Source organism: Diabrotica undecimpunctata, chromosome 5 (assembly GCF_040954645.1).
Source record: "Diabrotica undecimpunctata isolate CICGRU chromosome 5, icDiaUnde3, whole genome shotgun sequence".
NCBI lineage: Eukaryota > Metazoa > Arthropoda > Insecta > Coleoptera > Chrysomelidae > Diabrotica > Diabrotica undecimpunctata.
In genome coordinates this window covers 133327527-133349510 of record NC_092807.1, presented here as the reverse complement: position 1 = coordinate 133349510, position 21984 = coordinate 133327527, and the positions used below count along the sequence as shown (strand labels likewise).

Here is a 21984-nt window from a genome sequence, read left to right as displayed (position 1 = left end):
TAAAAAATTACTGGTTATACTTACATCTGTCTGCACTTCTTCATTGTCAGTACCGATCCTTTCGTTGCTAGAAAGTTGTATTTCTGCTTGCGCTCGTAGCTGCCTACCTATAAAAATAAACAATTATAATATGTACGTATATCATTATTTGTACAACTAAGCACCTGTTAGGTTATTTATGAATCCACCTTCATCTTCATTCGCAGAATCCTCGTCTGTATCAGCACCATTTACATCTGGCGGTGTTAAAAAAATATTATCGACTTGCTCAGCTAATTTTTCGTCACCGTAAACCATATCTAGCGCTTCTGCTAACGAAAATCCACGACTGAAAAAAAAATTAAATTATGACTCCGTAAGCGCCCACCGCAACCATATGGTAACGGCGTACTTTGACTATTCCTACCAAATTCGCTACATTTAATTGTTGATAAAATACAACAATTTATAATAAGTTGGAGTATAATAAACTTGGTTTTTTTTAAATATGCAAATATAGTTACTAGAAGACTGTCAAAAATTACTTACGCAAAACGGACGTCCATCTTTTTCTATAAACTCAAACCACACTGTCATATGATTATCTCTCGACGGTTGAGAGAAGACTAAAATACGAATCCGTTACGTTTTATGGGTGCCTGAAGTATTCCTAGAAACGATAGTTTTCAAAATATGTCGCTGACTAGTTCCATGGGCGTACCGCAGAATTTTTAAAAATCATGTGTTTTACGTTACCATATAGTAACGGTGGGCGCTAATGGGTTAAGAGAAAAATAACATATTTATTTTTTATTTTACCGGGTTTCTCATTATATTTTGAATCCCACTTATTTTCCTTAATTTCGAGAATACAAAAAAAAGTTTCAAATAAAAGTTGTATTATTTTATCTGTGCCGACCATCAATGTAGCAGCAGACCAAATTTTGTATACAGGGAGTGCCCAATAAAATGCAATAGTACTATTATTGATGGAACTGTTTTTAATTGTTGTATCCGTAGAAACTAATTGTAATTTTATGGCCAACTAGGAAGAAACTAGTTTTTCAAAAAAGTGATAAGAGGCAAAAAAGTTTTAAAAATAACGTATTAAACTAATAATGCCACAAAATTCATTTGATTTGGACGTAATCAAAAGTTTGGGGGGATTTAGGGCTGCACACCCCCCTTAAAATTTTTCTGTGCGCTTAGATTTTGTTGTTTATTTTGTATGAAAAATGCTTTTAAAACAAGAAAGTAACGTATCCATTTTTATTACCAAATGTCAAGTAGTTTAGGAGATAATGCAAAAAAAAAAATATTTTGTAACTTCAAAGGACTGTAACTTTTTTTGAGTACACTTTTGTACTAAGGTAAGTTGCATTCAATCAATTTATTTTTGTCCCGGAAATGCGTGATTTAATTTATGACATAACTTTTTGAAACACCCTGTATAAGACGATAGCAACTATCCTTGAACTATATTGCAAAGAAATCATCCCATAAACAGCATCCTGTATTCTTTCACATCTGCAATCCTGGTCTTCCTCCTAACAATAAGACTAAAAACTCTACACCCCTTATAGAAAGAATAAAGCTCACAACTTTCGATCGGAATCAACTCAATTTATCGCTACATATAAATGCAAACTATCCCCCATGGACAAGCCACCAATTAACTATTGACTTAACACTCGCTCACACACACGCTCAAAAATATCGTACTTAACACTTACTTATAATATAGGTAAAAAATTATTATAACATATTATAACATATTGATATAACTATTATTACGACATATCGATACCAACAAACTGCAGTATACTTACAAGCCAGGCCACAGCTTTTTTTTAAGCCTTAATCTTCTTCAAAAATATTAGAACGATGAAGTGCATTACCATAACAGACTCATTAAATGCATTACTGGGATTGAAACCGTTATATACCAAACACCCTATGTTACAGACTATAAAAAACGAACTAGAAACATTTCGATCATTGGGAAAGTGAGCGGCTTTTATTTGGGTACCTTCACATACAGGTATTTACAGAAATGAAAAAGCAAATCAACTGGCATACAAAAGTCGAATAAGCTCAAACCATACTGCAAAATTGAAAATATGTCCGTACACCGATCTAAAGAATCTGGTTAAAATCCACTGTATCTACTAATATATAGCAAAATCATTAGAAAAAATTAGGTACAAAATTAAATTTAATTTGCTCAAAAATGAATGCTGTCCTTAAGACTACTTCAAACAGAATAAACCAAGTTATTATTAACTGTCTAAGAATTGGCCATACTGTCATAACACACAAACACTTAATAACAAAAGAATCACTAACTATCTGCTCCAACTGCTATGATCCACTGACCGTTAAGCATATCTCGCTTAATTGTGCTCAATTCATGGAACAAAGAAGATCTCACGGATTTACAGATGATCATCTCAAAACAATTCTCAGCCAAAAATTTAAACAGTGTTAACCTATTTAAAAGACAAGTTATTCAGTTCTATTTAATGTAATAGTTTTTGTGTTTGTTATATCCACTAATCACCCTTAGCGGTTGCTGTGGTTTTTGTGTTTAAATAAAAAAAAACTGTTTTATATATTTAGCCTAAACATTTAATATGAAATAATCATTTTTTAATAAAATCCGTAAACTAATTTTTGAAACCAAATTCAGATTTTTGCTTTAAAGCCAAAAGAAAACTGAATTTTGTTTCGAAAATTAGTTTACGGATTTTAATATCAGATGTCGCTATTTGCGTTCATACGAAGCCATCTTAGAGTTGCTTCCTAAGACAGAAGAGATTTATTTTCACGTTCAGATCAACTGTGAATAGCCGTTCTAAAGAGCCCTTTTAGTGCGAAATACGTATAAACAGATACACACATTAATTGTGTTTTTCCGTCCACTTTTTAATAAATTTTGTGTTTTTTTTTTATTTTCAATAGAATTTTTTCTAAACGTATTTACCCAAGGTTTTATATCACTTTTTAGATGGCAACGTGGCCCGTGTAATCTTGTTAAATTACCAAGATATGGGTTTAAAATTTATTGGTAAATATTGTTCTGAAGCTATTTTCTTGTGGCATTTTAAATTAATTACCATTTAAATGGGAATAAGCCACAATTAAAGGTTAAAATACGTTTATTGACGTTTTAATTTCCACTTTGGAAATCGTTCTCAAAATACAAACATTAGTAAATTAAACAAATTTTGTTTTTTGGTACTTATTGAAAAATTCTTCTAATAATTTAATTTTATCTGACTCATCTATATTGACAATTCAGACATACCTTATACATTTTAAAGTAGACGACTTTAAAATTATATTGCCAATATTGTTGAGTTGCGTTCCTGGGACGACTTTACTTATAAGATAGTTCATTCGATTACATGAAATCAACTTTAACTTGAGAATATCCGTCAGAAAAGATCATAACATGTAATTCGTCTTTAAAAAGACAAATACATGCCATGATGACAGTAAAATTCTCCTGTTAGTGATTTCATAGTAAATTATGAGGGAAAAACCAGGAAAAAAACCTCATAATACTATCCCGACATGGTAAGTATTTGATCGAGCATTTAGTTTACCTTCAATAAACACCAAACTCCGATTTTATATGTTTGTTATTTAAAAAACAAAAATGATGTATTCTCTATATGTTACTGACTTACCAATACTGGTATTTTCCTTTTAATAACTTCCTCTTTCAATATGGGTAACCAGATCCTACATTAAAAAATGATTATCCTTTATCGTTTATAAATAAGGAATTTTCAACAATCGATCGAATAGAACAAAACAACTTAGAACAAGATCCTCCAGCAAATACAAGGAATAATACGAAGAAAATAACAATACCATACATAAAAGGATTATGTGAAAAGCTTAAAAAAATAGGAAATAAATTCAACATTTCAACAACATTCAAAACAAGAAACACATTGAGATCTGTTTTGTCTTAAAACCAAACCTAACAATGAACAAGAAAGGACAAAGAATTGCATTTATAAAATACCTTGTGAATGCGATCAGTTTTATTTAGGTGAAACATCAAGACCATTAAATGTTAGAATAAGTGAACATCAATCCTATGTTAAAAATAGAGAATTTGATAGATCTCAAATCTGTAAACACGCATGGGATAATGAACATAGGGTTCAATGGAATAATTCAAATATAGTCCTAAAAGAAACGGATGGTAAAAAGAGAAAAATCAAAGAAGCGGCTCTAATTATGCTAAATGAGACCAATTGTGTCGCGAATTCCTCGGCAGAATGTAGTAGGATCTGGTTACCCATATTTAAAGAGGAAGTTATTAAAAGGAAACTACCAGTATTGGTAAGTCAGTAACATATAGAGAATACATCATTTATGTTTTTTAAATAACAAACATATAAAATCGGAATTTGGTGTTTATTGAAGGTAAACTAAATGCACGATCAAATACTTACCATGTCGGGATAGTATTATGTGGTTTTTTTCCTGGTTTTTCCCTCATAATTTACTATGGAATCACCAACAGGAGAATTTTACTGTCATCATGGCATGTATTTGTCTTTTTAAAGACGAATTACATGTTATGATCTTTTCTGATGGATATTCTCAAGTTAAAGTTGATTTCATGTAATCGAATGAACTATCTTATAAGTAAAGTCGTCCGAGGAACGCAACTCAACAATATTGGCAATATCATTTTAAAGTCGTCTACTTTAAAATGTATAAGGTATGTCTGAATTGTCAATATAGATGAGTCAGATAAAATTAAATTATTAGAAGAATTTTTCACTAAGTAACAAAAAACAAAATTTGTTTAATTTACTAATGTTTTTGTCGTATTTTGAGAACGATTTCCGAAGTGGAAATTGAAACGTCAATAAACGTATTTTAACCTTTAATTGTGGCTTATTCCCATTTAAATAGTAATTTATTGGTAAATATCTCAAAATGAAGGTGAGGTGGCCACATTTTTAAAAATAAAAAATATTTATATAAGCAAAGGGTAGAGAGTATTATATTTTGAAATGGCGTCGCGTTAAGTACTGAAATTTCACATACTTCAGCGCGAACACATTAGCAAAATTAGGATAACATTTATGTTAATAAAATTTAAGAGTGTAGGCGCAAAATTTCGGGCCAATGCTTTTTAAATGCATTCATTTTTTTCGAATCCTGAGAAAACTAATAAATATTTTTGAAAAGTTTAAACGCCGTTTAAAGGTGTTAAAAGAATAAAAGATTACATTATTACCGAGGGCCGAAAGTCCCTGAAAACTTCTATAATGTTTACTTTGGTAAGTTACAGGGGTGAAAAAAAAGATAAAATTTAGTGTGATTTTTAATTTCCAATATCTCATTCAAGACAAACTTTTTGTTTATTCTAAGAGACTTTCTGCCCTCGTTGATATTGTAATCTTTTATTCTGCGTTTAAATTTTTTAAAAATATTGATTAGTTTTCTAGTTTTCTCAGGATTCGAAAAGAATGAATGGATTTAAAAAGCATTGGCCCAAAATTTGGCGCCTGCGCTCTTCCGGGCAAAGTGATCCCACTTTACGATACTAACTAAAATCTATTTAACATTACAAGCTCCTTAGTATCTAAAACATAAAGATCAGTTTGTCCGTTACATACTAAAATAATGGGTTTAAATATTTGATGTTTAAAAAATCTAAAACGATGCTAGCTACTTTTATACAGATGATTTTCAGCAGTTCTTATAAGAACTTACGGCATCTGCACGAAGTGCAGTTTCATTATTTGACCGAATTTAACTTGGATGTCACGTTTATACTTCATTTGCCAAATATCACAGGAAGTCAACGATTGTGTCTAGAATTTCTAACTTAAACTATCTTGACTCTTCCTGTTTAAAATTAATGAGATTGCATTTTAACTAGTTACATAATGTTTCCACGATAATACCTATATAAATGAAATATAAATTGTATTGTAATAAAAATGTATTAGGTAATCCGCAAATCTGATAAATTTTAGGGATTTGTACCGACTGTAAGTTTCTTGTTCTATTATACAGGGTGTGTCATGAGGAACTTTACATACTTCTACCATATGTAGAGTCCCTCAGGGAGCATATCATGTGGCCACTAAAAAATGTCAACTCTTCTTCTTTATTAATTAACAGGGTGATTTGTGTAATTGACCATTTATTTCAGTTTACTGTAGTGTTTATTTGGCTCATTTGATTTTTTTATATTTTGCATGATACAGTACACTACTATTAAGCATTCGACTGGTATTAGCTATACTAAAAAATTCCAGGACTGGCTTTGGAAAAATTAATTTAGGGATTCGTATTAAATATTACACCCTGTATATATTTTTTTTAAAATGCGATAAGTGATTTTGAAACTACATAAATAGCCAATGAAAACGACATATGCGACAATGTTGTCGCACTTATATTAAATTTTTAGGGAACGATCAAATCTTACCAAAAATAGAACAACCATAATAAAGTATCAAATTATAAGGTATTAATTTAAACAAATGTTATAAATTTCAAACATTTTAATTAAAATGAGTTCCTACAACATAATCTAATATGTACGTAGAAAATTAACATCTTTACTGTCACTTTGTATTATCTCTACGATAGAATCAATTGTTTTTCAATTTTAAATTTTTACTCATAGATCGTATTGGGGCATTATTTTCGATAAATAATAAATTAAATTGATTAAAAAGTCAAATCTCTTATATGTGTTAGTTTTTGTTGATTGTAAATGATTAAAATTTTATGTCAAATAATAATACATTGCATCAACTGTACTAAATAAAAATAAATCTAAAAAAGTTTAAAATGAAGGTTGGCGTTGACCGTTTGACGTTTCTTGATATTTTATACCCATTGTCATTATTGTCATTATCAATTGTTATTTATGTGTACAAGAATTCATATTTCTTCTGTCATATCTACGTTAAGTACATTGTATTAGTTTTGGTAGAGCTTTTGTTACTTTCGTTCAAAATGCCACATCAGTTTTCGACCACAGAATATGCAGACATAATATTTGTTTATGGATTCTATAATGGGAATGGTAGGGCTGCTAGTAGAGAATATCGCAGGAGATTTCCTAATCGTCGAACTCCCAGTCATCCAACATTTGGGTCAGTTTTTAATTATTTGCGAGAAAATGGCACTTTTCCTAGTGGAACAACAGAGCGACATGTAGATGAAGCGCAGGAAGATGACATTATGGACGCCGTTACTATGAACCCTACAATAAGCACTAGACAAGTAAGTCGAGAACTCAATGTTACTCAATCAAAAGTAAGTAGAGTCTTACAAAAAAATAATCTATACCCATATCACATTCAAATGGTTCAGCGACTACATGCTGGAGATGAGATCGATAGGTTGAAATTTTGTAGATGGATTAACAATAATCGACCAACGCTATACAGGACACTATTTACAGATGAAGCCCAATTTACCAGAGACGGGATAAATAATTCACGAAATTCACATGTGTGGGCAGAAGAAAATCCCCATGCTATTCGAGAACGTCGTTCTCAGTTAAGGTTTTCGGTTAACGTGTGGATTGGTGTCATAAATAACCAATTAGTAGGTCCTCACTTTTTTGATGGTCCTTTAACAGGGCAGGTCTATTTGAACTTTCTACAAAATATTTTGCCGAATTTGCTTGCCAACGCGAACGTTGCTATCCGAGGGATGTATTTTCAGCATGATGGGGCACCCCCACACTTTTTACTGGCAGTGAGACAACATCTGAATAATGTTTATTGCAACAGGTGGATAGGACGTGCAGGTCCTATTTCGTGGCCTTCAAGATCCCCTGATTTCAATCCCGTTGATTACCATATTTGAGGACGATTGAAGCAACTAGTTTAGGCAGTGAATATTAATAACCGACAACAATTAATTGATAGAATTATACATTGTTGTAATACTATTAGAAACGATCCCCAGAGTATCCGTAATTCAATACGTCAATTAACAATTCGGCAACAAAAATGTGTACAGGCTGCAGGGTTCCATTTCGAAAATCTATTTTGAATTATTTTTATTTTGTTACCATTATTGTATCTTTTCCAGTTCTAATTTATGAGTTTATCATAACTATCTACATATTTTTAGTTTTTTTTTTTTAAATTGTTCTTCGTTATTGTTAGTAGTTACTGTTTTTTGTTGTGCAGTGACTCAGTTTATCATTTCAATTAAAATGTTTGAAATTTATAACATTTGTTTAAATTAATTACCTTATAATTTGATACTTCATTATGGTTGTTCTATTTTTGGTAAGTTTTGATCGCTCACTAAAAATTTAATAAAAGTGCGACAACATTGTCGCATATGCCGTTTTCATTGGCTATTTATGTAGTTTGAAAATCACTTATTGCATTTTAAAAAATATATATACAGGATGTAATATTTAATACGAATCCCTAAACTAATTGTTTCAAAGCCAGTCCTGGAATTTTTTAGTTTAGCTAATACCAGTCGAATGCTTGATAGTAGTGTACTGTATCATGCAAAAATTAAGAAAATCAAATGAGCCGTATAAACACTACAGTAAAATGAAATAAATGGTCAATTACACAAATCACCCTGTTAATTAATAAAGAAGAGGAGTTGACATTTTTTAGTGTCCACATGATATGCTCCCTGAGGGACTCTACATATGGTAGAAGTATGTAAAGTTCCTCATGACTCACCCTGTATAGGTGTTTTATATGTTTTAATTGAGAATTTCCTGAGCAACGAAATAATTTAGTTAAACAATATGTTTTGAGTTAGCCGGAGTTAGTTGGTTTCTTATCGCATAGTATAAATCTTCTTCTTCGCGTGCCATATCAGAATTATCCGACGTTGGCGATCACCATTGCGAAGGCTTCTCGATCTTCTGCAATAGGCAATAATTGTCCTGCATTTGATATCTGAGTCCAATCACGAATGTTTTTTAACCAAGAAACTTGTTTTCATGCTACACCTCTACGGCCCTCTATTTTGCTTTTAAAGATCGGTTGTAATATTTTATATCGACTTCCGCTTACTATATGTTCCAGATAAGACATTTTTCGATGTTTAACAGTCTTTAGCAGTTCTCTATCTTTGATGACGCTCCTTAGTACTTCTTTTCATTAGTTTTCCTTGTTGTCCAAGGTATCTGCAGCATTCGTCTATGAACCCACATTTCCAGTTCTTCAATTTTGTTCATGATCGATACTTATAGCGTCCACACTTATACACTATACAAAAGTACGGACCAAACATGGCACTTAACCATTCTTTGTCTTAGATCTAAACTGAGATGATTATTGCAAAGAAATGACTTCATTTTCATAAAAATAGTTTTAGTCATTGCTATTCTACGTTTTATTTCTATGTCTGGATCTAGTTGGTCCGTTATCACAGTTCCCAAATATGTCATTTTGTGAACTTTCTCAACTTAGACTCCGTTTAATTGAAGCTTTGCATCGGGATGTGGGTCACGACTAAACACTAAAAATTTGGTTTTGTTTGAGTTTATTTTTATACCCATTTCCTCTCCTACCTCATGAATACGATCAAGCAGAATTTGGAGACTTTCAAAATTATCTGAAAGAATTACTGTATCGTCTGCATATCTAATCACATTTAGTAGTTCCCCGTTGATTTTTATTCCATATGGTTGTCTCTCAAGTGCCTTTTTAAATAACTGGTCCGAGTAAACATTGAATAATTTTGGCGAAAAAATGCAACCTTGTCTGACTCCTCGTTGTATAGAGATTTCATCGGTGTATTTATCTCCAATTTTTACGATAGCAGTTTGATTCCAGTACACATTTTTAATGACACGAATATCCTTGTCATCTATTCCGATATTTTTCAGTATTTGCATTAATTTTACATGCTGTACTTTATCGAATGCCTTTTCGAAGTCCACGAAACATGCAAATACATCTTTTCTTTGGTCAAGGCATTTTTGTAATAGGATATTAAGCATAAAAAGTGCCTCCCTGGTTCCCATAGCAGTTCTAAAACCAAATTGGATATCTTCGAGATCTTCTTCCCATTTGCGTCTAATTCTGTTGTGAAGTATTTTTAGGAAAATTTTAAGAATGTGGCTCATTAGGCTAATTAATTGATATTCTGAGCATTTTCCTGCATTTTGTGTTTTTTAGGTATTGAGACAAAGATGGATTTGAGCCAATCTGTGGGAATCACTCCGGTGTTATATATTGAATTAAAAAGTCTTACTACTACTTTTATGTTATCATGCTCTATTAGTTTCAGCAACTCAGTTGGTGTATCATCTGTACCACAAGTTTTTCTAATTTTAGCATTATTTATAGCGTGTTCTCCCTCGCATTTCATAATTTCTGGGCCGTTAGTACAGTTTTGGTAGAATTCGGTAATAATATTCCTGTCATCTTCAAACAACTCTGATATATACAGCAGCCATTCTTTTCTTGTTTCGTGCTTATTTACAATAATTTTGTTATTATTGCCAACGAGTACAGAGGGAAGTCGTTTTTTAAATATATTACTCATTTCTTTTAGTTTTTTGTGCATATTAAATAAGTCGTGTTTAGACATTACATCCTCCATTTCGTCGCACCTTTCTCTCATCCATTTTTCTTTGGCTAATTTGATTTCCTTTTTTATTCTTCTCTGCAGGTGTCTATATTCTGTTTCATTAGATTTTATTAGTCGATGTTGTTCCATTAATTTCAAGATGTCGTCTGTCATCCATTTATTTTTCTTGATTAAGTTTTTTCTATAATTATTGTTTGTAGAGATTTCATTAATTTGGTTTTTAAATTCACTCCATAGTTCTTCTATATCTCCTAGCTGTTCTCCGATGTTTTTTATTCTATTGTTAAATTATTTTTTAATGTTATGTTTTATATTTATATCATCAAAGTTAAGTACATTGGTTTTTGGTTTTTGTCGCTGAATTCGTTTTAACCTTAGTTTAATATCTGCTACGAGTGGTTGATGATCAGATCCAATGTCTGTCCCAGGAAATGTAGTGACTTTTTTGACGGCATTTCGGAAACGCTCCTTTACAAATATATAGTCTATTTGATTTCATGAGGACTCAGGGTTATTGCCATCATCAAATGGGGCTTTCCAAGTGTATAGTCGTCGCTTGGGTAGTTTATACCTCGATAGTTAGGTTGCCCTAGACCATAAGGACCCACAGTCTGACCTCGTCGAAATTCCCCAATTTTTTGCATTGAAGTCGTCTATAATATATAAAATTTCATGTTTATTAAGTTTCTGTAAGAGGTCTTGGATCTGATCATACAACTTCTCGACTTCATCGTCATATTTTCTATCTGCAGTCGGGGCAGAGATTTGAAGTATGTTAGTTTCAAATGGTTGAGTATTTATTTTGAGTAATAATATTCTATCCGAGACTAGTATGAAATTGGTCACATATTTACTCAGTTCTGGTGTTACTAATATATCTACAACATTTTTGTGATGCGGGTCTTCTGTGCTGTTACCGGAATAATATAATACACTTCCGTCATTTTTACATGATCCTGACTCTGACCCTCTCATTTCGCTGATTCCCAGTAGGTATATTTTCATTCTTCTCATTTCTTGAATTGCGTTGTCAAGTTTTCCAGCCACAAATAGACTTCTAACATTCCATGTGCATATTCTAAAATTAGATTTCTTTATTTTTAGGATTTCTTTACGAGGTTTTCGCATGTTTACGACCTGGGAGGCCTCGTGGTATAAATATGTTTCTCCTCTTCTGCCGAATCTTGACCTCCGCTTCCCATGATTAGTAACGGTTTGAAATTGCAGTGACAATTTCATGGTGATTTTCCTGGGGGTACTCTATGAGCCATTAATGTAGTGGTTCCCCTTTGCCTTCTGTATTCTTATGCCGTTGACCATTATTTGTTGATTCATCCGCCTTCGGGGCCGATTTCTCAACCCCAGGACAAAAGAATGTCCTACCAGTCACCAACTCATCCGACCTAAGCCATTGGTTAGTAAGTGGGGGATTGCTTATTCCGGCAATCACTCGGCCTTCAGAGCCTAGTTTGTTATCTAGCAGGATGCACCGGACGACCAGAATCAAAATCATCACGCGGGCAGGTGAGGTTGACATTTGGATAGGATAGGCTATACGTTGCGCATCACTATCCTTTGCATCCCATAGTGTATAAATTCTGCACATGATTTAATAATCGAACGTTTACGTTTGCTTAAAAGTACATAAAGTGATTTAAAAAATAAGTATAATTTCGCTAGCGCTAGTGTTGTATATCCTGGCTTCTCAAACATTGATTATATAATTGGCAGTCCAACATTATTATTGTTTTAGGTAATTTCTTAAAACTAACAGGTATTATATTTTCATATTACATATTCCCGATTGTCAACAGACGCACGTGAAAGCCAAACAGGGTCGTACTGAGGTGTATCATATGATTTTTTAAAATATTTACTTTTTAAACTATTAGTGTAAGAATTTCTTGAAATTTAATCATTAAATCACACTTAAATTAAACTCTAAAAAATAATACGACCAGTAAATAACTTAACAATATATATATATATATATATATATATATATATATATATATATATATATATATATATATATATATATATATATATATATATATATATATATATATATTAAGGCAAGTAATAAAGCTGAGAGTTCCGCAGTATATATTGAAGCTTAAATAACTTAACAATATATATATATATATATATATATATATATTAAGGCAAGTAATAAAGCTGAGAGTTCCGCAGTATATATTGAAGCTTCATTGGGCAATTGATATCGGGGGTGGTATATCTTTATTTTAAAAAAGTTGCACTTGGTATATTATTAAAATTTACATAACAGTTTTGGAAAATACAAACATTATATGTTATGTTACAGTTTGTTATACAGTTTACAATTTTTGATAAAATTTATTGTATTACTGATGTCTTCTTTTAGAGTTTCTTTCAAATTGTGTTTTATTTTTGCTGTCGGTCTTGGTTTTGAGTACACTGGATAGTCTATCATTATATGTTGCACTGAAAATGGTATTTGACAGGTGTGGCAAATCGGCTGAGGGTCCTTGTAGATGATGTATCCATGTGTAAATTTTGTATGACCTAGCCGCAGTCTGTTAATAACTACTTGGTCATGTCTTTGAGGTGGGAGCGGTAGTAAAGTGGAAGTAACATCTGATTTGATAATTTTTAATTTTGCTTCTGTTTGGGTCCATTTTACTTGCCAGGTTTTGTTATTACATTTGTTATGTGTTACATAATAGGAATTGTCATGTTATTGAGAGTTTCTGTTGCTGCTTTATCAGCTGCTTCATTACCCTTTATCCCAACACGGGATGGTACCCATAAAAATGTTATGTTTTTACCATATGTTTGGGCACTTGTATAGCTTGTCTTTTATTAATGCTAAATTGGCATGAGTATGATACATCTGCTTGACGCCATTTAAGGCACTTAGAGAATCTGATATAATAAGAAAATTTATATCATTGCTGGTACATTGGTTCAGTGCGTTGAAGATTGCCTGCAGTTCTCCAGTATATATGCTACACTTCTTGGCTAGACGGGTGACGAAGGTGTTGTCTTCAAAAATAGCTGCAGCAGCTACACCATTACTGCTTTTAGAGGCATCAGTAAAAATTAGTTTAAAATCAGGAGATGGTAGACCGGAATTGTTGTTTTATTTCGGAAGAATTGTGTGAATGTTTAGGATAGTTAAGTAAGGTAAAATCATTAATATAATAATATAATATATTAATATAATAATCAATAAAATCAGACACGATTCTTTCGATCAAGATTTGTTAAGTAATGTATTTGAACATCCTTGTAAAACTGCAATTTTCAGTTGACTTTGAATTTCACAGTTTTTTTTATATTTATGGGTCTGTTACCAATACATATATATGTATATGATTTTTATTAGATTTCGTATATGATTTTTTTTGTAATTATCAAATATATCATCAGGCAGTTACCAAAGGAATGATTTGCAATATGTATAAAATGAAACCAACCTTGTTGTCTTGTTTAACAACCACAATTAATGGCCCATTAATTCGACCAATTTTCCACCATCCCATATATTTTTTGTAACTACATCCCTGTAGACCAATACCCACGTTACTCGTTTAATATTAAAAAAATTTGTTTTATATTTCCTGATCGCTATGATGAATGAGGTTCTCTTATTACATGACGAACATGAGTACGATATACCGAAGGGAGAAGGGTAAAATTTTTATAGCTATAGAACAAAGTTTAGTCCCATGACAACAATAGCTGTTTTAATTTGAGTTTTTATGGATCAACCAGTTTAAAATTGAAAAGATTATTTCAGAAACTCTCCTGACAAACGAAGAACACAGATTACTCAGATAATTTAAGCCAATTCACCTAGTCCGAAAATGCTTCCTAAGGGAGCTAGAGCTCTTTGAAGATGGCGGCTTGTAATTATTTTTTATTAAATACCTTTAGAACGCCTCTATTTAGAAAAATGAAAACTGGTGCGATTATTTGTGCATCAATTGTGAATTTCTAGAAGCGATCATAGGCGTCCATTTTGGGTAGGTCAATGGTTATTATAACGCATAACTTTTTGTCTTTATCTTTTAAGGATTCGTAATACTAGATTACTAAATTTTCAGCTATTCTAGTATTAAAAGGTACTATTACTCTAAATCGATAGGATACACCGTTTTCTACAAAAATCGATTTGAAAATTTTTAGTTTTTTCGTCATAAAAGTTAAATTAATATTTTTTGCACTAGTTGGCCGTGGACCTGTTAAGTTTTTCATTGTTAAATTCTGGTCAGTTCGAGAAGTTTACTTTTAAGTTTTTTACTTTGTGGCATTCAAATATAACAATTTCAATTCAAAAAAAAATTGTTTTTACTAATTAGGAATACGCTAGTATGTTTTAGTTTATGGCGAAATGAGGTGTAGGGCTCGAGCAGCACAAAGTAGATACCCTAAAAAATGGCCCAATCGTGATCCCACTCACTCAATATTTACAGTTCTTCATCAACGATTAAGAGAAACTGGTTCAGTGGTCCCAAAATAATGAAAGAGGACATAATTATGTAACAGCAGTACATGAAGAAATTATTTTAAGGGAAGTTGAGGAAAATCCAAAAATTAGCGTTCGAAGACTATCTGCCATGTATCTTACAATTTCAAAATCTTCCGTAGGAAATATCTTTCACAACGAAAATGTATAGTCTTTTTATTTTACAAATTTTTTACACTGATACTGTACAGGGTGGTCCAATAAGCCCATCTCTCGGCTATATATCAGAAACTATTCATGTTATAACTGTAGGTGAAAAAATTCCTCAGTAAAAGTGGCCAAGAGAAATCGCTGGAAATAACTTTCAAGTTTCTGGGTTAACCGCTAGGGGGCGTAACCTGTGAAGAAAACTTTGAAAACCAGTTTTTTTGTGAAATATGCCCAATTATACCAAGTGTTAAATAAGTAAACTAGAAAGAGGCCTAAATTCCGCACAAAGTTGTTTAAGTACTTTTTTTTTATTTTTTAAATAAGGGGTGGAGGAGAATGGGAAAGTATTTGTGGATAAATACCTATAACTTTGGTTTTGTTTAGTTTAGTTTTTAGTTTTTGGGGTCTCGTTGATTATGTGTAGTAATATTTTTCTGGCATGTGACATAAGAGAGATGGTTCTATCTTCTTCTTAAGGTGCCCTCTCCATTACTAAAGGTTGGCTATAACTACAGCAAATTGCTCTCTATCTTGAGCTGTTCTTAGTATCGAATGTGAGTAAATGCCTGCCCAGTCTCTTACATTTTTCAGCCAGGAGCATTTTCTTCTTTATGGACCTCTTCTGCTTTTCACTTTCCCTTCCATAATCAATGGTAGAAAGTTGTATTTTTCTCCTCTGTAAATATGTCCTAGATAACTTGTTTTTCTGATTTTTACAATATTTAGGAGTTCTTTCTCAGTCCCCATTCTTCTCAGCACCTCGTTGTTGGTCGCATGTTCTATCCAAGAGATCTTCAGCATCCTTCGAAAAACCCACATCTCAAAGGCTTCTACGCGTCTCATACTTGTGATTCCGAGAGTCCATGTTTTCACTTCGTATAGCAATATGGAATAAATAAATGTTTTTATAAATTGGTATCGGATATCCAACGATAAGTTAGAGTTTATTAGGAATTTTTTCATTCTTTGAAAAGCGGACCTAGCGTACTCTATACGAGCACGTATTTCAACTACGTAGTCAAGATCATTTGTTATTCAGCAACCAAGATATTGAAATTTTTGTACGGGTTCTACCTATTTGTTATATATACGAATATTAATGTCGGCATTTGGTGCACGTGTAACGGCCATTACTTTTGTTTTATTTGTGTTTATATTCATCCCCAAGCTATCTCCTTCTCTGGTTATGGCATTCAAAAGAAGTTGCAAATCCTGAGCACTGTCCGCAATAATAACGGTGTCGTCTGCGTATCTTAAGTTGATTACATATTCTCCGTTGATTTTTATTTTCCTTCAATATTTTCGAGGGCATTTTAAAAGATTTTTTCGGAAGATATATATTAAACAATAGTGGAAAAAGTACACAGCTCTGGCGAACGCCTTTTTTTATTGACATTTCTGCTGTCATACGATTGGCTATTTTAATCGACGAAATTTGATCCCAATATAGGTTTTTAATAAGGGCCAACGCGTTATGGTCTATACCATGTTTTGTTAGGTTTTTATGAGTTCTATCTGTTTTACTCGATCAAAAGCTTTTTCGTAGTCGATGTCACAGAGTCACAGAGAAACACGTGTTTTCGTTGATCTCGGCATTTTTGTATATTATCTGGAGGCCAAATAATACCTCCCTCGTACCAAGCTCCATAGGAAATCCAAATTGATTGTCGCTCAGATTTCTTTCGCATTCTCTGTATATACGATGATGTACAATTTTGAGTAAAATTTTTAGAAAATTGCTCATTAGGCTAATTAATCTGAACTGTGAGCACCTATTTACTTTATTTTTCTTGGGTATAGGTATAAATGTCGATCTAAGCCAGTCTTCTAGGAAGATTCCAGTGGTATATATTTTGTTAAATAGTAGTGTTAAGGACTGACGATTTTCTTCATTGATAAGTTTTATCATCTCTACATATATCTCATCTAGACCTGAGGTCTTCCGTGGCTTTGCCGTATTGATTGTTTTTGTAACTTCCGATGTTAATATATCAAGTATTGTGTCTTGTATTATATTCATTTGCGGTTCTGTTCTCTCATCATCAAACATATCTTCGATGTATTATTCCCATATATTTCCTACATTTTCTGGGCTAGATACTATTTGGTTTTTATCATCTACTAGAGTTGTTGTAGTGAATTTTTTCTTCATATTTGTGAATTCCTTAATCTTTTTGTATGCATTGAAGTAGTCATGTTTTTTTAGTAATTCTCTCAGTTCCTCATATCTGCTGTTCATCCATTATTCTTTGGCTTTCCTGACTTTGTTTCGAATGGTTCTTTGGGTTTCTTTATATTTTAGTTCATTGCGGTTTTTGTGAGATCTTACGTTCATCATTTCTAAAATTTCTTTTGTCATCCATGTATTATTTGTTTTTCTTGTGTTGTCTTGTAGTTGTTCTGTTTGTATAGTTGTGATTGTTGTTTTGAAGGTGTACCAAATACTTTCTACTGATTCTTCTACTACCGCGGGTGCTTCACTGAATTTTTGTTTGAGTGTATCATTGAGTATTTTCTCTATCTCTGCCTGTACTGCTGGATCTTTTAGTTTTTCGAGGCTAGGTTTTATCTTCTCTCTGCGTTTGATTGTCTTCAGTTTAATTGAGATTTTACCGGTAACAGGATTGTAATCGAAACTGATGTCCGTCCCGGGATATGTTTTAGCTACCCTGATTTCAATTCTATAACGCTTGTCAAATAATATATAATCAATCTGGTTTCTTATTATGTGGTTTTATCTCCAGGTGCTTTCCATGTATATAATCTTCTTTTTGGTAGTTTAAACTAGGTGTTTGCGATTATTAGATTTTCTTCTTGGCAAAATTGGAGCAGTATTTCTCCTCTATCATTTCTTTTGCCCAAACCAAAGTTTCCGACTACGTCTTCCGTCCGCCCTTCACCTACTTTGGCATTAAAATCTCTCATAATAATGTTTAAAGCATTTTTCTTGCGATCTTCTGTTTGATCTTTTAGTAGAATTCTCGTATTTCTCTTTCTAATTTTTCTCCTGTAGGAGCATATACTTGAATAAAGTTAATATTTCCAGGAGTGGTATTAATTTGTAGCATAGCTACTCTATTATATATAGGTATAAAGTTCTTTACATATTTACTGCTTTTCTCGTCAACTATAAATACCACTCCGTTATAATGATTAGGATCGTCATTACCAGCATAGTATATCACATGGTTATAGATGTTTGTTTGCCCAGATCCAGGCCACCTAACTTTACTGACTTCAAGAATGTTGCCTCCTATTCTTTTAATTTCTGTCACGATGTTATAAGATTTTCCTGGCATAAAGAGAGATTTTGCATTCCAGGTTCCAATTGTCAATATGTCATTTTTGTTTTCCACTTTCGGGTGGTTCCTAGCATTGTTTTTCTTCGCGGAGATTCTTAGCATCAGAGTTTTTTATTGTCGTTATTGTAGATTTTGTCTGGTCGTCAGGCCATTGCTTGGAGTGCCATGTTTTGTTATAGAGCAAGTAAAGCAATTATATTCCGGTTTCTTCTGCAGCGTTGAGCATTTCTGCTGTCTGAGGAATATATCTGGACCTGGTGCTTTATTATACTTAAGTTTACTTATCGCCAGTCTTATTTCACTCTTGAGTATGTTAGATCCTTCTTCGATTTCTTTAGGAGTTTGGTGAACAAATTCACCAATAACAAACGAAAAAAAAAAACAAAACAATATCGAAGCGTGTTTACATACTGAAAGAAGCAACCTGTTCTAGCAGGCGTCTCAACGGAAACAGAACGAGGATAAAAACTCGTTTTATTGAGCTGAGATGGTTTCGAAAATAAATAGAATATATTTTCGTGTTTTATTATTAATTGTAACAAAATATTGAGAGTTTATTGGTGATATGTTAGGACTTTACCAGTTTTTGTTATGCCATATTGTATTATTTAGACATCCAGCTATTTTTATTACTCTCGTTGTTTGTTCTCTTACTTCTGCGTCAACGTGTTAATTCAATATTCTCTATTATTTTGTCAAAATAAATGAATTTCGGTGTAGGGGTCTAATTATTAAATTACCTACTTTGCAGTAAACGTAATTCCAACTGTAATAGTGTCACGAATATTGAATATTACAGATTAAGTTGTCAGCTGCAGGAAATAAATTATAACTATGCGAAGCCGTGATATAATCCCGCTATTGATCCTAATAAAATTACAATTCATCGTCCTTTTTGAACTTGCCAACCATGAATTTAACTGCGTGCGTAGTTTGGGAATGGAGAGGTAACAAATAAGCTAGAATAAAGACAAGTATTAGTTTAAACAATGAAATCAAAAAACTTCTAAAAAGCGATATTTTTACTTTTTTTAATTGGTTGTAGGATTCGCTGAGAATGACAGTAACCCGTTTAAAAAAAACTGTATTCTTCTAATTTTGATTTTATATACTGTTACTTTAGATAATCCATTTATTATAAAATACAGTTTAAAGTCTCTTAATTCGTATAGTCATTGTTAAAATACAGGGTGTCCCATAATTAATTGAATATTAGCTAATGGGTGATAGCTGACATCCAAATAAAGCGTTTGATCTCAAATTGCTTAAGCAAAATGTTCCTAGTTTTCATTCAAAATATTAATGAATAATAATTTAAAAAAAAAATGAATTACCCTGTAGAACGAAAACTAGCAACATTTTCCATCCATCCAATGGCACTACAGCCCAAATCGGGCCTTGGCCTCCTTCAGCAGGCTTCTCCAATCATTTCGATTTACCGCTGTTCTTTTCCATGAACGCGTTCCCAGGCAGTTCCTGGCATCCTCATCGACTTCGTCTTCCCATCTCTTTTAAGGTCTTTCAACAGTTTATTTCCCTGCATTCTTGCATTAGTAGTTTTCTGGGGATCCTATTCTCATGCATGCGGACTACGTGCCCTGCCTACCGTAATCTCTGCAGTTTAGTGTATTGTGCTAGAGTTGATTCGCTATATTGCTCGTATATTTCTCTATTATACCTAATTCGCCAGTTGTTGTTTTCACTTATTGGGTCCAGTATCCAACGTAATATTTTTCTTTCAAACACATCTAATGCATTGGCAGATTTCTGTGTCACCGCCCATGTTTCACAACCATAACTTCCTATGGGCCTGATTATTGTTTTATAGACCCGGAGTTTTGTTTTCCGGTGTCTCGCGATTTGAATATGTGGCCCATCGCAAAATAGGCTTTATTTTCCAGCATAAGCCTTCTATTTACTTCCGGTTCTTCTTCATTGCTTGCGACCAGATTCATTCCTAGGTATGTGAATCTATTCACATGATCTATATCGTCAATAAAGTGTTGTTGCGCCGGTCTATTTGATCTGGTTTGTATGAGTAGTTTTGTTTTATTTATAGCTAGCCCTACTGCTTCTGCACTCTATTTCAACTCAACATAGGTTTCTTCCGCTGCATTCACTGTTCTGCTCATTATGTTTATATCATCTGCGTATGCTGCTAATTAGGTAGACTTGTTTGTAAGTATGTTATTTCCGCTCACCGTCAACCGTCTAATTACATATTCAAGAACAAGATTAAAGGGCGCTGGGGCCAGTCCGTGGCCTTGTTTCAGTCCTCGCGTTATCGTAAACGCATCGGTGATCTGTCTCTGAATACATACCTGTGCTTCTGTTTCTATCATTGTCATTTGCACTAGTCGTATTAATTTTGATGGTATGCCAAATTCTTCCAATATATTAGGTAGAATTGTTCTATTTATTGAATCATAGGCTTGTTTAAAATCTACAAAGAGATTGTAGAAGTCATTTAAAGATTTCGTAGTAGTACTTTTTTACAGCAATATGTTACTGGCCTATCACCCAACCCCCTTTTCGCAACAACATTTTCCCTAATCAATTTTTCCCTAATCAAACGCTTTATTTTGGTGTCAGCTATCACCCATTAGCTAATGTACAATTATCCATTGACGCCTTCCCGTTAATTTTCAGGAGGTTTATTTCCAACAGAATGGGTGTTCGGCTCACAACTCTAGAGCAACTATTGACTTCCTCCATCAAACGTTTCCTGATCGACTGATAAGTACACGTGGTACAAATAAATGGCCCGCTAGATCCTGTGACTTAGCGCCTAACGACTTCTTTTTTTGGGGTTTTTTCAAAGAAAATATTTATGGACAACAGTTTGAAAGGGCCACAAACCTAGTCGAACTAAAGGCAAAAATACTTTATCTCTCTGAAAGAATTACACCAGCCCTACTCCAATAGATGAGGAGAAATCTGTATGACAGATTTAGTTACTGTTTGGCACAAGGAGGTGGAATATTTGAGCCCTTAATTCATTTATCAGTTTTCTCTTCTTCTTCTTCTTCTTCTTTACTGGCTTTACAACTCGGGGTGCATATTCGTCGCATCCACTATCGACCTCCATCCTCTATGATCTTGCGCTTCTATTTTCCATTGTTTTACCCCAATTCTAGATAAATCGGCTTCAACATCATCCTTCCATCTTTTTCTCGGTCGGCCTACTGATCTTTTACCATCTGATCTTTCAAAAACACTATATTTAACACTCTGTCATACTCTGATCGTACTACGTGACCTGCCCATCTTATTGGGTTTGCCTTGATATGTCTAACTATGTTTTCAGTTCCATACAGGGTCACCAATTCAGCATGCGGCGTCTTCTCCAATCCCCTGTGACTTCATCTCTTTAAAGGCCAAATATTATTCTGAGAACATTTCTTTCAAATACTAGAAGCTTATTGTTTTCCCGCTGGTTGAGAGTCCATGTTTTACTGC

General features: G+C 33.0%; 1 protein-coding gene across 3 annotated transcripts in view; it reads left to right on the top strand.

The window, feature by feature from the left end:
* LOC140441806 (lutropin-choriogonadotropic hormone receptor-like) overlaps positions 1-21984 on the top strand; it is a 477770-nt gene that overhangs the window by 414054 nt on the left and 41732 nt on the right. The window lies entirely within an intron of this gene.